Source organism: Aquarana catesbeiana, linkage group LG02 (assembly GCF_042186555.1).
Source record: "Aquarana catesbeiana isolate 2022-GZ linkage group LG02, ASM4218655v1, whole genome shotgun sequence".
NCBI lineage: Eukaryota > Metazoa > Chordata > Amphibia > Anura > Ranidae > Aquarana > Aquarana catesbeiana.
In genome coordinates this window covers 456,009,751-456,027,249 of record NC_133325.1, presented here as the reverse complement: position 1 = coordinate 456,027,249, position 17,499 = coordinate 456,009,751, and the positions used below count along the sequence as shown (strand labels likewise).

At 42.0% G+C, this 17,499-nt stretch overlaps 1 long non-coding RNA gene across 2 annotated transcripts; it reads right to left on the bottom strand.

Moving 5' to 3' along the window:
* Window positions 1–637: 637 nt before the first annotated feature.
* LOC141129963 (uncharacterized) lies at window positions 638–16,802 on the bottom strand. 2 transcript variants are annotated; one of them, XR_012241922.1, is made up of 6 exons: window positions 16,784–16,802; window positions 16,496–16,554; window positions 16,273–16,391; window positions 11,866–12,002; window positions 10,911–11,011; window positions 638–757 (listed from the first exon to the last, which is right to left on the bottom strand). It is a non-coding gene; the product is annotated as an uncharacterized lncRNA (long non-coding RNA). The 2 variants fall into 2 exon arrangements; XR_012241923.1 differs by lacking the exon at window positions 11,866–12,002 and having other exon boundaries at window positions 16,784–16,801.
* Between the last annotated feature and the right edge of the window lie 697 nt (window positions 16,803–17,499).

Sequence of the window (17,499 nt, the reverse complement as noted above, 5' to 3'; positions counted from 1 at the left end):
GGGCTCTCTGGGGACCCTGGTGTAAGCAGGGAGGCCCTCTCGGGACCCTGATGTAAGGGGAAGGCTCTCTGGGGACCCTGATGTAAGGGGGGGGCTCTCTGGGGACCCTGATGTAAGTGGGGGGTCTCTCTTATATATATGGTAAAGGTGGCCAACAGTTGGCTTTCTATATTCCTCAGTCACATATGTGGGTACAGATCTCATTAGTAGAAAAAAAAAAAAAAAAAAAAAATATATATATATATATATATATATATATATATATATGCACGCACACATGTATATTATATACATGTGTATGCCCGCCCAAGCGTATGACTTTCTTTACTTCACTGCTATGGGCTCTAGCCCCAGATCTTTTGTAGACCTAGCAATGCACCTGCACGTGTCTCTGCCTTGGGACGTATATATTTCAAAAAGTTTTTTTCTGAAGAAGAAAATTATTTCAGCTTTTTTCAGTCTCTTCCTCTCTGGCTCCACCCAACTATTTCTCTCCATGTGGTCTGATGGATCGTTTATATTGTTCCTATCTCCTTACCACCTTCAGTAGAGGGTATACAAAGAATGTATTAACTACATCTAATTAAGATAGTGTGATTTTAGATCTCAATACACAAATACAAGATACATTAACATATTTATTATTATAAAGCATTTATTATTTGTTAAAAAAAAATAACGATTCAGTTTTACAGTTTCTTCTTAGGGAGTACTCCAATATTCTGGAGGATTTCTCTTGTTGCATTCTGCTAGCAGCCTGAAAGTGCAAAAAAAACAAAACATTAATGATAGTAAGTATGAGGAACTAAACTAAAGGGAAGGGAAAGTTGGAACAAGTGACACCTAAGAGTGGTCAGATAATTAAGTGACCAACTGGTAATATTGGACTGTTGCTGTAACCATAATCAACATAAACAAGAAGGGGAGCACCCGGTTCTAGTGTCCGGGTAAGGGGTTACTGTGGCAACAATATTTAATATATATTATCAAAAAATGTTTAATTGGTAACTGTATTGCCAAAAAATATAAATATGTTTATTAAATCATTAAAATACAATACATCATCATTGTGCAACAACCATGGATTAAAAGTAGAGTAAATTGAGTTTATTTAGGTCCAATGGGACCCAATTGCTTGAGCATAATTTGATAATAAACCAGACAGAACAACAAAACAATACAGGAGACAAAAACAAATAACACACAACGAGGATCAACGTCCGGACGCTTAAGGATCTTGCTAATTGTCGACCGGTATTGAGGTAATTGGTAAGTTGAGTATATTTGGTTAATGGGATATTAATATCCCGTATAATCTGAAAAAACTGGCTGACAGCAAGAAAGATCCTTTAGGGATGGATGGGGATGGATGGAGGGGGGAGGAATAAAATGGGCTACCTACTGCTGGTTAATAAACCCTAATTCTATGGCTAAAGAGAAATTGTTAGCCTGATTGTTTAAATGGGAGCAGTAGAAGTCCACAAAATGGTAACCAGACCAGTAGAGTGATATTAGATGAATACAGTTGATGACGTCATCAACGCTGATCCCTCACGGGCGCCGTGCTTTGGATGAGAGGAACTACGAGGAGGTAGTCGCCGGTGTTAGGTGATCTGAGCCAGCCTAATCCATCTGCCCGATCCGGCATTCGAAAGGACTGAGTACTCCCTCCTACTTGTTGTGGATCTACGCCCCATATGGGAAACACTTGAAGCCGGGCGACTTATGTCAGTGGGCGGACGTCATGGCACCGGATTAAGGAGGAGGTTGAGCATGCGGTGCACTTTTTGTATCTCCCGCTATCCCTCCAGCCATTGACACTGGACTTGGAGCCGTACTCACCACCAACACCGGTCCTCCCGTTATGAAGAGGATATTATTACGCACTATCAACTCTGACCAAAGCCCATAGGATTAACCTCCAATGAAGCAGAGCAACAAACGGTAACGTTCCTTACCTTCATTAATTAACGTGTTCACTTCATATTTACCACTTTATTGTAAGTGACTCTTGCCAAAATCATCTATGTGGATCGTCACTATAAACTGAACTCTGCCACTTAACAACTGTATTCATCTAATATCACTCTACTGGTCTGGTTACCATTTTGTGGACTTCTACTGCTCCCATTTAAACAATCAGGCTAACAATTTCTCTTTAGCCATAGAATTAGGGTTTATTAACCAGCAGTAGGTAGCCCATTTTATTCCTCCCCCCTCCATCCATCCCCATCCATCCCTAAAGGATCTTTCTTGCTGTCAGCCAGTTTTTTCGGATTATACGGGATATTAATATCCCATTAACCAAATATACTCAACTTACCAATTACCTCAATACCGGTCGACAATTAGCAAGATCCTTAAGCGTCCGGACGTTGATCTTCGTTGTGTGTTATTTGTTTTTGTCTCCTGTATTGTTTTGTTGTTCTGTCTGGTTTATTATCAAATTATGCTCAAGCAATTGGGTCCCATTGGACCTAAATAAACTCAATTTACTCTACTTTTAATCCATGGTTGTTGCACAATGATGATGTATTGTATTTTAATGATTTATTAAAGAGATTTATATTTTTTGGCAATACAGTTACCAATTAAAAATTTTTTGATAATATATATTAAATATTGTTGCCACAGTAACTCCTTACCCGGACACTAGAACCGGGTGCTCCCCTTCTTGTTTTAGTAAGTATGAGGACTGTACATGTAACGAAGAAAGGTAAGTTAGTTGCTCCATAAAAAGATTTATTGCAGCTGTACAATGAGATAAACAGCAATATCACTCTTTGTCAACCATAAAAGCAGAACTAAAATCTCACAATCAACATTAACTATGTTGAATCCTTATGCTGCTAGCATTAGTAATATAGCACCCTCCTCTAGTCAGACTGCTGGCTACATTTAGTTCTTGGCTTCACTGCAGTCAGTGGAGCAGCAATTGATTGTTTTTGTCTGGTCGGGGTTTCCAGGCTGGGTGTTTGATTTCTTCAACCTGCTTCTGAAAGATGAATATATAGGACAGGGAGAGTCAAATGACCAGCATATGGTTCCAGTTCTCCCGGGGCTGCTGCTCCTAGGAAAGAGCTACTGAGACAAGAGATTGTGGCCTGGGCCTCTGCAGGAGCTGGGCTGAGGACCTGGAGGAGTTTGCTAATGGACTTTTTCTGGAGGGCACAGTTCTGTAGCCCTGGTCTGGAGAAGGATTTTTTATCTCTCTCACTGATGATGATGGGTGGCAGACAGCTCCTGGGACATTGTAAGACCTAATTTGGGATTGTAGTGTGTGCTGCTCCCTTAAGGATTTTCTAATAAGTAGTGCATCCTCCCCTTAATTGCTATTAATGTTTTGGAGTATCCTGTGACCCAAAAGCCCTCTCGTGTTTCAAGTTCTTCAGCATCCCCTAGACTGAGCTTCTATTGTTGGTTTTCATAGAACTGTGCTTATAGATGGCAGCCTCTGTACTAGGGAGACCTGGGTCATAATTAGCAGCCCCTCTGGGGATAAACACTACAATAAAAAGATAGAAAGGTATTTTATACTTATTTGTTTGTTTGTTTTTTCCTTTCTGCAGTTGCTTCTTGGTTTCTGGCCTAGGCCAAAATGATGTCATACATCCCAGGAGTCTTCGTTTTTTTTTCATCTGGAGGAGGGGTAAAGAGGCTTTCTCAGATAAGCATACCCTCCTGCTTGCATGTCTGAGCTACAGGCAGATGGATTCCAAGGAAGTAAATGCTACATGAATAATCTGCCCTTATTTAAGATGTCTGCAACTAGAAATGCTAGGGGAGCATTTTTCAAAGTGATTTCTCAAAAAAAACCTGCTTGTTTTCACTGTACACTGAGCTGCACACGCGCAGCTTAGTGTACAATTTTGACATCTGCTGAGATTAAATAATGCCTTCCCAGCCTGGCCAATCAAAATGGCTGAAGTACCCAGAAGAAGACCTCTGAACATGCCAGTGGTTGGTGAGGGACTGCATCGCTGGGAGTGGAGGCGACTGTAGTTCACCTTTAAGGGTCCTGGACCAGAAAGATGTCATACAGTGTATCCCAGTGCCGAGAAAAGATCCTCTGACATCCAAAGCGAGGATGCCAACATGTCTCTTGTAATTACTTGTCTGTAGAGTATCAAACAATGCCAAAGTTTGGTAAAATCTTGTTTAATGCTACAGCCAGCACTCACCATATAGCCTGGTACACACAATGAGATTATCAGACTAATGAACGTATGTTTTTTTTTTCTTGCATGCTAGTCTAATTTCGAAAACGATTAGGTTACGAAATATTTCATAAGACAGAATACAACTTCATGTGATTATGTAATATATTGTATTGTAACGTATTCTTTCATTTCCGAGCATGTGCGGTCTTGGTCACTTGATTTTTTTTATGGACAAATACTGTACTGATTAAATTAAAATTGTTCATTCTGTTATCTTAAGAGAAAAAACTGTGTGCATGTCCCTTTGGATCATTTCACATGAACATGACCAGCTCTTGAAAGCTGTTTACTATTGATCACATTTTGGACGATCGCTCCAAAAATATTTTTTTTGTTCGGGCACACAAACTGGATTTAGATTTGTGACCAATAAAGAATGTTAAAGTGGGGACAGGATACATTTTAAAGCATATGTGCACCTTTATCCACTGCCTTTGCAGCTTAAGGGGAAGTGGTTGGGGGAAGTAAAACATAGCTCAGCCCCATGTTTTTACCGCCCCCTCAACCACAAGTGTAAACAAAGCCTTAGGCCCCTTTCACACTTGTGTGACCTGAAAGTTGCGCAACTTTGTCACGATTTTGACGTGACTTGAAGCAATGCCTATGTAATCTTGAGGTCTATGGACCGCAAGTCACAATTAAAGTTGGACCAAAGGAGTGCAGGGACTACTTTGAAGTCACACAGATTTGAACGGTACTCATTGGTAATCATGGGGTATGACTTGTCATGCGACTTTGCAGTCCCAAATCGCAGGACAAGTCGCATAAGTGTTAAAGGGGCCTTAGTGTTTTTGAGGCGATCTTTGCTGTGTGGCCTCCTTGGCACCACACGCTTCAAGCTCCTCTGATTTCTGAACCTGCATTTCTGAATAGAACGGAGAGCCCCCTGTTTGGGGGGTGGGGGGGGAGTAGGCTGGCTCGAAAGAGCTAGGAAGGTCTTCATTGAAGAACTGGAACATTTGGGGTTTCCCCCCGGAGGTAACCTGAGTAACAAGCAAAAAACATTCTCCTTGAACTAGATACGTAAATACCACTACATTATATCTCTGTGAGGGGAAGTTTCAGGAGGGGAAATGATGAGATCTAGGCAGAACTTTTCCAGCTCTTCAGGGAAACAAAGTGTAGCGGTGTGGCCATCTCTGATGGCAATGAGACTGGCCAGGAAGCCCCATCTATAGGAGATAGAGTTGCAAAGCTTGTCAGTGAGTGGTCGCAGCGCAAGTCTGCCTTTTGGGCAAATTCTTTTTTTGTAGTTCCCACAGGGAATAAGGTGCTACAAGTTGTATATACACCGCTCCTAAAGCGCCCCAAAGATGCTGTTTGCAGGACTTTTTTTAGCGTTCTGCCAGGCTATGGTGGGGATGGTCTGATTGAAATGATTTGAACATGTGGAGCCTGGCAGGCCAAAACGCAGACTGCGGCATTTTAATCCTAGGTTCACATCTCTGTGGCTGCGGTTGATGCATTTTTCCGGCACATTTTGAATTTCTAAACCCATCTTTTTATGCGTTTTTGCATGCAGTTTTCATGCAGTTTGCTTTTTTCTTTTTCTTCTCTTTAAAAAACTGTAAATAGCTGGTTGTTAAGAAGCGGGCCAGGAAGTCGGTCGCCGCATCCTTAACAACCGATGAGACATCAGCTTTTAGCAATACTCATTCACATAAGGGGGCCAGGATCACACACAGATCCCCACAACCACTGGCCAGAGTTGTGGGGAAGAGACCCTTGTCCCCATCAACATGGAGACAAGGTGCTTTGGGGGGGGGCTAAAGCACCTCCCCCATGGATGGATTGGGGGGGACCCCACGCCGTTTTTTTAACAATATTTTTATTGCCGGCTTCCCAGCCCGCTCCTTGACAATCAGCTATACAGTTTGTTATGGAGAAAAAAATTGCAAAACGCATGTAAAAACTCATCAAAATTGCAACATTTGTGTTTTTAGTGCGGCTCCAATGAAGTCTATTACATCCAAAGCGCAATCGGCTGTGGGAAAAAAAGTCTCTGACCCTTTCTAAAAATGCACCGGTTGAAAAAGGCATACACTGAAAAAAATGATTCTGTTGGCTTGTAATTTTAACATAACATTTTGTATATTTTCAACATAAAAATAAATGTTAATTAATTTACTTTGATATTTTAAGTACCTTACTTAATTTTCATTAGTTCTTAAAACACACCTTTTACATTTACGAAAATAATGTATAATATTGAGTAATCTAGACAAAACTTTTAAGGTATGTGCATTTCCATATTCTAATTGAGTTCCATTTACTTAAAAAAATTATCTTTTTATTTGACATATGCCCCGTACACACGGTCGGACTTTGTTCGGACATTCAGACAACAAAATCCTAGGATTTTTTCTGATGGATGTTGGCTCAAACTTGTCTTGCATACACACGGTCACACAAAGTTGTCGGAAAATCCGATCGTTCTGAACACGGTGACGTAAAACACGTACGTCGGGACTATAAACGGGGCAGTGGCCAATAGCTTTCATCTCTTTACTTATTCTGAGCATGCGTGGCACTTTGTCCGTCGGATTTGCGTACACACGATCGGAATTTCCGACAACGGATTTTGTTGTCGGAAAATTTTATCTCCTGCTCGCCAACTTTGTGTGTCGGAAAATCCGATGGAGCCCACACACGGTCGGAATTTCCGACAACACGCTCCGATCGGACATTTTCCATCGGAAAATCCGACCGTGTGTACGGGGCATTAGATTGCGGGACGCATGTTTGCCAAACATGCAACCGCACAAATTTTGATGCTGTATATTTTAAATAGTTTTATGTCTTTTGGAACTTTGAAAACCTGCACAAGCCAGTTCCCATACATTTGAGGCTCATCAAGACAAAAGAGCGCCACCAGTGACAAAGCCATGCAATGGCATTGAAAGGTAAGAGTGAACATTGAACAAATTATCGTTCACATGCTTTAAATGTTTCTTAACATACCATCCAAAATGTTTATTTTATTTGGCGATTAATATATTTATAGTAAATGGACATACAGTATATCAAAAAGTGAGTACACCCCTCACATTTTTGTAAATATTTTGTTATATCTTTTCATTTGACAACACTGAAGAAATGACACTTTGCTACAATGTAAAGTAGTGAGTGTACAGCTTGTATAACAGTGTAAATGTGCTGTCCCCTCACAATAATTCAACACGCAGCCATTAATGTCTAAACCGTTGGCAACAAAAGTGAGTACACCCCTAAGTGAAAATGTCCAAATTGGGCCCAAAGTCTCTATTTTATGTGGCCGACATTATTTTTCAGCACTGCCTTAACCCTTTTGGGCATGGAGTTCAGCAGAGCTTCACAGGTTGCCACTGGAGTCCTCTTCCACTCCTCCATGATGACATCACAGAGCTGGTTGATGTTAGAGACCTTGCACTCCTCCACCTTCCGTTTGAGGATGCCGCACAGATGCTCAATAGGGTTTATGTCTGGAGACATGCTTGACCAGTCCTTCACCTTTACCTTCAGCTTCTTTAGCAAGGCAGTGATCGTCTTGGAGGTGTGTTTGGGGTTATCATGTTGGAATACTGCCTTGTGGCCCAGTCCAAAAGGTGTGGATCATGCTCTGCTTCAGTATGTCACAATACATGTTGGCATTCATGGCTCCCTCAATGAACTGTAGATCCCCAGTGGTGGCAGCACTTATGCAGTCCCAGACCATGACACTCCCACCACCATGCTTGACTGTAGGCAAGACACACTTGTCTTTTTACTCCTCACCTGGTTACTCCAACACACACTTGACACCATCTGAACCAAATAAGTTTATCTTGGTCTCATCAGACCACAGGACATGGTTCCAGTAATCCATGTCCTTAGTCTGCTTGTCTTCAGAAAATTGTTTGCAGGCTTTTTTGTGCATCAACTTTAGAAGAGGCTTCCTTCTGGGATGACACCCATGCAGACCAATTTGATGCAGTATGCGGTGTATGGTCTGAGCACTGACAGGCTGACCCCACCCCACCCTTTCAACCTTTGCAGCAATGCTGGCAGCACTCATACGTCTATTTCCCAAAGACAACCTCTGGATATGACGCTAAGCACGTGCACTCAACATCTTTGGTCGACCATGGCGAGGCCTGTTCTGAGTGGAACCTGTCCTGCTAACCTGCTGTATGGTCTTGACCACCGTGCTTCAGCTCAGTTTCAGGGTCTTGGCAATCTTCTTATAGCCTAGGCCAGTGATGGCGAACCTTGGCACCCCAGATGTTTTGGAACTACATTTCCCATGATGCTCATGCACTCTGCAGTGTACAGTAGTTGAGCATCATGGGAAATGTAGTTCCAAAACATCTAGGGTGCCAAGGTTCGCCTTCACTGGCCTAGGCCATCTTTATGTAGAGCAACAATTCTTTTTTTCAGATCCTCAGAGAGTTCTTTGCCATGAGGTGCCATGTTGAACATCCAGTGACCAGTATGAGAGAGTGAGAGCGATAACACCAAATTTAACACACCTGCTCCCCATTCACACCTGAGACCTTGTAACACTAACGAGTCACATGACACTGGGGAGGGAAAATGGCTAACTGGGCCCAATTTGGATATTTTGACTTAGGGGTGTACTCACTTTTGTTGCCAGCGGTTTAGACATTTATGGCTGTGTGTTGGGTTATTTTGAGAGGACAGCAAATTTACACTGTTATACAAGCTGTACACTCACTACTTTACATTGTAGCAAAGTATCATTTCTTCAGTGTTGTCACATGAAAAGATATAATAAAATATTTACAAAAAAGCGAGGGGTGTACTTACTTTTGTGAGATACTGTATGTCCGCTGTATACACCTATTGAGACAACTCACTTGTGCGCACGCAAAGTTTGCGCTTACTGCATTCTGCAGAATGCAACCAAGATGCAGGGTGCGGGACCGCCAGCTGTTAAGCTTAAAAACAATTTTGTGCCAGAAAAATTAATGTTTCAGCCGGTTCGGTTTTTGAGATATTGGAATTCAAATTCAGATTATGTAACATCAAGTCCCGCCCACTTTGCACCCAATGTTATTCAAATTTAAAAACAAAGATAGCATTCGTTTGCACTGCATCTGTGCCGATTTTTGCTGCAAAAACAAACGTATGTTCTGGTTTGGTTTCAGAGATATTGGGCATTATAGTTGATGAAACTTCTCCCACTTTGAACCACATGTTATCACATTTTAAAAACAATTATACAATTTGTTCATGCTGCGTTTGTGCTGATTTGTACCACAAAAACAAACTTTCTGTTTGTCTGGTTTTTAAGATATTGGACATTCAACGTTAGATTATGTAACCTAGCCCCGCCCATTTTGCACTATGTTATTACATTTTAAAAACAAATATACCATGTTTATGCTGCATTGGCAGGAAAAACAAGCATATTGTTATAGTGTATTTTTTCCATATAGCACTCTAATTTTGTATCAGAAAGAATGATTATGGGACTCATTTATGCTTTTAGCCTGAGCTACCCTGAAACCTAAAATATACCTTTAAAGTTTTTCAGAAGATCTTTTTAGGCCCCTTTCACACTGGGGCGGTTTGCAGGCACTATTGCGCTAAAAATAGCGCCTGCAAACCGACCCGAAACGGCCGCTGCTGTGTCTCCAGTGTGAAAGCCCTAGGGCTTTCACACTGGAGCGGTGCGCTAGCAGGACTGGTAGACCCAACACAATATTTTTTACAGTGTAGATATGAACTTTCATCATGGGAAAGCATGTTAAATGTACTGTAGTACATTTCTGAGAACTGCAAAACACACTAAAAAATGCATAGGTGTGAACCTAGGGTAAATACATGTATTATATTACATAGAAAGGATTGTGACATGGGACTGTGCAGTGCCAAGGAGGTCACACAACTGACATTTTAAGCAGATCAGCAACAGGGGGTGTAAAAGACTGGGGCAGAGTCTGAGTGTGAGAGACAGTTATGACCTGTACACACGATCAGATATTGATCGGACATTCCGACAAAAAAATCCATCAGATTTTTTCTGACGGATTTTGGGCCAAACTTGTCTTGCATACACACGGTCGCACAAAGTTGTCGGAAAATCTGATCATTCTGAACGCAGTGACGTAAAAGATGTACGTCGGGACTATAAATGGGGCAGTAGCCAATAACTTTCGTCTCTTAATTTATCCTGAGCACGCGTGGCACTTTGTGCAATGGACTTGTGTACACACGATCGGAATTTTTAAACGATCGGATTTTGTTGTCAGAAAATTTTATATCCTGCTCTCAAACTTTGTGTGTCGGAAATTCCGATTGAAAAAGTCCGATGGATCCCACACACAATCGGAATTTCCGACAACACAATCCGATTGCACTTTTTCTATCGGAAAATCCGACCGTAGTTATATAAGGCTTCAAGAAATCTGCTTGATGCTTTGCAAACGCTTGTTAAATCTGAGGCTTATTAGTGTGTCTAGAACCCACAGTTAAACATTGTCTATGTTTTCTTATAGTATACATGTTCCTAGACCTGCCTTAGCCATATACATACTTATACATTATAGGAACACAAGGGTAAAAGCCAATTAACCTGCCAGTATATTTTTGTATTGTAGGTAAAATCTCATCCAAGTAGGTTAAAACCTTGCTATGTCACACCAGTAAATAATATTATTTTTCTATATTTACAGATGCTGGAATTGAGGTTAGTTTTTAAAGACTTACCACGTAGCTTAACGGCGATAACGTTTAATTTCCCGAGCCATTCTACACACCTCACACCATCCACAGAAAAACATCATAAGGCCATCATTGCATATAGTACCCTAAAAGAGGCAACAGTAGTATTTAGCAAGCTAAAGCACATAAATATATTCCCCTAGCTTAGGAAATTGTATACAATTTGTGCGTATTTAAAGATTACAGTGTCATTAAACCCACATCATTAAAAACTATCAATAAATGCTGTAATGCTTGTGCATACTCACTCAGTCACTATGGGATTTGTTTTCTGTATTTTGCAAAAAAAAAATGGTTGATCCTGCTGTTCTTTATCTCCCCCTCCTGTCCATGTCTCCACTGCAGTTGGGGATTTTGCTGAGCATTGTTGGCAGCTAGTGCACATGCTCATGCTTGTTAAAAAAAATGATTACAGTGCCATCTTCCACATACAGAAAGAGAAGGGATCATGTAAATTAAACAGTGTGTGTTTAGTATCACTTTAACTCCAGGAAGCCTGGAGGTCAACTCAAGTCAAAAATGAAGTTTAAATAGTGTATTGTTCAGTCACCTTACTCCTCAGTCCTGATTACAAACACCTATTCCTAAGCCATCCTTGAGTGTTATGGATCAAAGTTTCTATGAGTCTTGCTAATTTCCTGCCCTGGGGACCAGATGTTTTTCCCTGCCTCTTATCTTCTGGGACACTGGTCCCTTCACCACCCCTACGAGTTCTCCTGTCTTGCCTCCTCCAATAAGAAGTGTCCATATCGATCATGCAGTGATGTGGATACCTGAAGAAGGACCCCAGGGAGTAAACTGAGCAAACTTACACATGACGTAACTAGATTTAACAGACTTATGGTGAATACTACTAATTGGTGAATGTTGCAGTTGCACTGTACATTTCATCACTGTGCTTTGTGTTGTCTGTATGATTCTAATTTGCCGAAATACTTACTCGAATGCCATAAGTCAAGCGCATGTGTGTTCGCATTGCAGTCATCCCTCCTGGGACAATGGGCAAGCAGCAGCTTTCACCATATTTATCAGCCACATAACACGCTAAGCATGTTGGGAAACAGAATCCAAAGAGACCTGAAACATAGAAAAATATGGTAATTATGTTAGTGTGCTGTATTGTATGTAGAAAGTTGTCACTGGGTCCTGTATGAGCAAAATACATTGTTTGTGCTGGCTGACTAAGACAGCCCATAGATGACTCCATTTTCTCTCCTTCCACCATGGGTGGCCCTTTGCACACCGGGCTGTCTAGGTGCAGTGCCTCCCCACTGGTGTTTTAGTGTGCCTGGGATAGACACATGAAGCATTCAACCCCCAGCTTGCAGCCTGTCTGAGAGGTAGTGGACCCTGTACGTTCAGGGACGAAGGTCTGCAATGTAGGTCCTCTGAGTTCCAGACTTTCGTCCCTGAACACAAGCAGCTTAATATGGGGGCACCTGAGCCGAGTCACAGCTCCCTGTGTCCATTCAGACACGAAGCCCTGGTTCGCCCCGCCCCCTGTCTCTCCTGATTGGCTAACTGACTTTGATTGACTGCAGCGGGAGCCAATGGTGCCACTGCTGTATCTCAGCCAATCAGGAGGAGAGCCTTGGATGTCTGAGGCACTTGTGGACATTGCTGGAGAGAGATGGGGCTCTGGTAAGTATTAGGGAGTGCTGGGGCAGCTGCTGCCTAATGCATTAAAATAAAAAACCTTCTGATTTTACAACCACTTTAAAGCCTAGCTCCAGTTTTGCCATCACTTTAAACAGCTTGCCCGAACAAACTAGTTTCTTTACTAAGAAATGCGACTGCTGTCAGAGCTAAGCACTATGTTGCGGCAGTGCTACAGAAACTGCCCCTCCCTATCCCGGAACAAAACTGAGTTAGGCTGAGCGCTACTCAGCCATTCACAAGATGCCTTGTTTTTTATCAATTAATACACGTTTTTTTTCTGATTGGCTGAAGTGTAGAGGAAGGTGGATGCCAAAAAGGGAAAGCCTTGTATTCATTCATAAAATAAAAGGCTTCCTTGCCCAGCTCGATTCTTGTTCTGGGAGGGGGATTGGAAGTCCCCATACCCCTGCAGAACACAGCACTGTATACTGTATGAAGCTGACAACATATGCCTGTATTAGGGAAGGAAATTGTTCTTTGGAGCCAGCTTTGCCCAAACAAAGTATGCAAAGTGATAGCAAACTTGGAGTTAGGCTTTACGGGTCTTCTTTGCAGGTAGATTATCAGAAACTTTTTCAAACACTGAAGTCTTTTTAAATTAAAGTGGTTGGAAACCCTCACATATACATGGTGAAGTAAACAGCCTCATATAGTACACAGATGAAACAAATCTCCCTACATACGTTTTACTTGTTTATCTGCAGTCTTCTCTTCTGTACATCCTCTACATTCTCTACATCCCTTGAAAGGGCAGAAAAGTGTTAAAATCTTTCTTCATCTGTCAGTAGCACAGACGAGAGGGCAGAAAGGGCTGCAGTAACAATGTGTGAGAGCTGATTGGAGAAAAGGCTTGATTAGCTGTGAGAGGCGGCAGCCTCCTATTGCTTTCAATGGGCCTGCCTACTCACAGCTAATCATGGGAACTTCCACTGGGGTTCTCTCATGTAATTGGAGGTAGGAGGCATTCGCAGGTGTGAATGCACTCTTATTGTTGTCTTTCACTTCCTATCCTGATGACAGAAGATAAAGAGGGGAGGTCCCATTATCCGCAGTTATCGCTTGGAAAGAGGTAAAGAGAAAACCACCAATGGTACACCTGTACCAGCTACAACTGTCAAAGATGGGATTTCTCTCCCATTCCAGATGGTCCTGACTAAAGCAAAACCTCCTTTAGGCTGGGTTCTCACTGATGTGAAATGGATGCGGGTTTCCTCGCATCCAATTCGCATGACAGGAGACTGTGACTGCCTCTCAATGGACCCAGATCACACATCAGCCGGGGCCCTATGTGTCTCTGGCTCTTTTTCAGGTCCGAATTCAGCTAAAAATTTGGACCTAATTCAGACCTGAAACGGTGAACGGGAACACATCGGACCCCCTGCTGTGCCCCGTGGCCGCACATATTGTGAACCCAGCCTCATACAAGTACAGACTGCAGTGAAAAGCACTTCCCCAGTTTTTTCAAACTAAAAGCATTGATTGGTGTTTGACTGTTGGTTCCCATATTACCAAAGGACACAGTAATGACACAGAGGATTGCAAACTGAACCCCAGTGCGCAATAGGCGACCACAAAATCAACATTAAGGCTGGGTTCACGCCATTACCGCATGCGGCTCCCAGCAGGAGTCTGGTGCGTCCCCGTTCACCGTTTCAGGTTCGATTTCAGCCTGAATTTTTGGCTGAATTCAGACCTGAAAAGGACCAAAAGACGCACAGGGCCCCTGTGCAAATTCACACCGGAGCCGCACCCGAGATATGTGAACCGGCTCCATAGAGAGCCAGTCAAAATCTCCTACTATTGCGAATTGGATGCGGAGAACCCACTTCCAATTCGCATTGGTGTGAACCCAGCCTTATGGAAGTGTCTGAATTTTTGGGGATCCTCAAGCACTGGTACTTCTCCACTAATACAAAGATAGTGGAGCAGAGGGCAGAAGCGGTGAGTATTCATTGTTTTCTTTCCCTTTATTGGAAGGTTGCATTTTAGCAACAGAGTCACTTTAAAGCTGATATTTAAAAAAACTTTTAATCCAGTTTTGTATTTATTAAAATATCCTTAAGGTGTATCTATGGTCAAGGTTTAAAATCATATATTAATTCTGCGTTGTATTTTAGTCATTTTCTAGCCTACTCCTGGTAATATGAACAATAGTAAAGTTCATAAATTTACTTTGTGAAGCTCCCCACACATTTACTTCCCTGAATTCTGTGACACATAATCACTACGTTGTGTGCATAAGCTCTGCTGTGTCACGTATTTCACAGAGTCTGCCTTCTGAACTACAGGCTGCACAGGCAGAGTCAGTACAGGAATCACAGCTTGCAGACAGCAAGATACCATGGGATATGTAGTCCTTAGAAACTGAAGGTAAATGGCAGAGAAGAACCTGCAAAGCATGCAGAGAATCCAGGAAGTTATGAAAAGAGGTGGCCAGCAGACAGGCAAACTCACAACATGAAAAGAGATTTTTTAACGTAAGCTTATATTGGATTGTCAAAAATAACTTTTTGCCTTGCTTTTACAATACTGACATTCTAAAATGAAAGCGTATGCTGTGACCATAGATTTGCTTTTAATGTATTTTTAAAGCAGCAAGGGAATTGGAGCCCAGCACTCTAAACCAATAAGGATCCTTCTGCTTTGCACAGTGCATCATTTATTAGAATTACAGAAAGGTAAGAAGAGGGGCAATCTCATCAGTGTTGTGCTTCTCCATCATGTCTGAGTGCAGTATAGTGTACAAGGCAATGCAGGACCTACCTGTGCTGCCTGGCATATTCTAATAATAACATGTAGCTCAGAGGATGTTTACCCAACAACTGTTGGCTAAAGATGTCTCATGAGGTCCAAAAGTACCCAAAGACATCCTGACAATTGCCCAGTCACACAGAAAATCTCATGATATGATTAAGCTCTGAAGAAGGGGGCACGTCCCCCCCGAAAAGAGATAGCCTACCAACTTTGACATTATGGTCAGTTGACATCGCCCCACGGCTGGAGTTGTTATTTGATATGCCTTTTCCATGATATGTTTGTGAGTATGTTTTTGGCTTTTTGATTTAATAAAAGGTAGTGGTGGTAATACACTAGGTGCTTATGCCCTCCTATGTGTTTTTACAGTTACCTCACAGATTTCCCTGTCTGAAGAGGGCTGCACTGTGTGAAGCATTACAAGGTGTGACGCCTTCGGATGTAAGGCACTGGAGTGTTTGACTATTCTTGAAGGTATTACCCCATAACTGTCTGATAAGGTCCACAAGTACCCAAAGACATCCTTACAATTGCCCAGTTACCCAGAAAACATCATGATACGATCGATCGCCTAACATTTACAGGTACATTACATTTCATGTTAAATCATTGTCCAAGGAATAATATGTAATTTATCGTCACAAATCAGAAATTTTAAAATAAGATGATTACAGTAAAGTGCAGAGAGAGAATCTCTGATTGGTTACATAACTTAAATGACATTTGCACAAGGCTACTAATTGTGAAATTCAATATGCTTACACATTATATCATGATCATTTTTTTTTAATTCTGTTATAATTATAGTAACCAAATAGTAACATAAAAAATAAGTTTGAGATATTTTAGCTCACACAAACATCCTAATGTTTCAGTTATTTTCTACACATTTGATTGTGGTAAAACAATAAAGAAAAGTTGTATTCATACTTACAGGTGCCGCAGTCCGAACAACAGTCACAGAGCTCGCTGCTCCATTCACCAGTTGGAGACATGGCTGCATAACTGCCATATCCAGGCTGCTGGGAGATCACTGGCACTGCCATGGTATTTCTAGTATTAAAGCATACAAATTGTGAGCTCCATATTGCTTTCACATGAACACTCAAAAATTTAGAAGCACATTTACAAGTACAATAAAGTAGAGAAAAACCTACTGTTCTCATACGACTGGAGATTCTGAGTCTGTTTTTTTGGGGATGGCACTACATAAAGTCTAGAAAAGGAGAAGTTGATTAGATTACAAAATGAGAAGGCAGTATTTCATGTAGATTGCTAAGCTTTACCACATGTGGTTTCCTCCTGCACACTTTAGTTAAAATGATGCACGTGCCTTTGTATCTATTAAAGTATATTTCCATCTAAAACCTTTTTTTTTAGTTTTGGATAGAGCGTGGAAATGATAAAACCTCTGTCAGATTTTTTTTTTTTTGCTGTCTGTGCACCTAATGGGGAGATTTCCTCCTCTTGGATAGAAAGTAGCTCCCAACTTTTGGACATATTAGGGAGTTAAGGACCTGCGGCAGGCATAGTGCTGCAGCAAACAGTAAGCGTGGTTAAAGCAGAGCTCCACCCAAAAGGGGAAGCTCCGCTTGTTCGTACCTCCCCCCTCCACTGCCACATTTGCCCCTTTTTGGGGGGGAGGGGGAGCGGTTACCTGTTTTTGACAGATACCCGCTCCCATTCCCGGGTAAGATCTCTGCGGCAATCTTTGAGTATGTCCTGCCCCTCCTCCTTCCTCCCTCCCCCTGCCTTCTGGGACACACACAGGTCCCAGAAGACAGCAGGACCATTCCGAAAGTGCAGCACCACTCACACTTGCTTAGTAGGAGACCGGCTGTGAAGCTTGAAGGCTTCACTGCCGGTTTCCTTTAGTGAAGATGCCAGTGCCTGCACTTGAAATTGGAGTGAAGAATGTGAAGGGGGCACAATATGGGCCCACTTGTTTGAGAGTGTGGCCATCCCACCCCTGGGTAGTTAGTTAGTGATGTTAAATAAGATGTAGGACATAGGGGAAGGTTACTGCCCCTTTAAGATCAGGAAAAGCAGGTTGCTGGCAGGATCAATAGGAACCCTGAGAAAGTTCTGGAATTACAGGGAGGCTATATAAGGTGGTTATTCAGGGGATTTCCCCCTCTTCTGGTTAACCAGCAAGAAGACA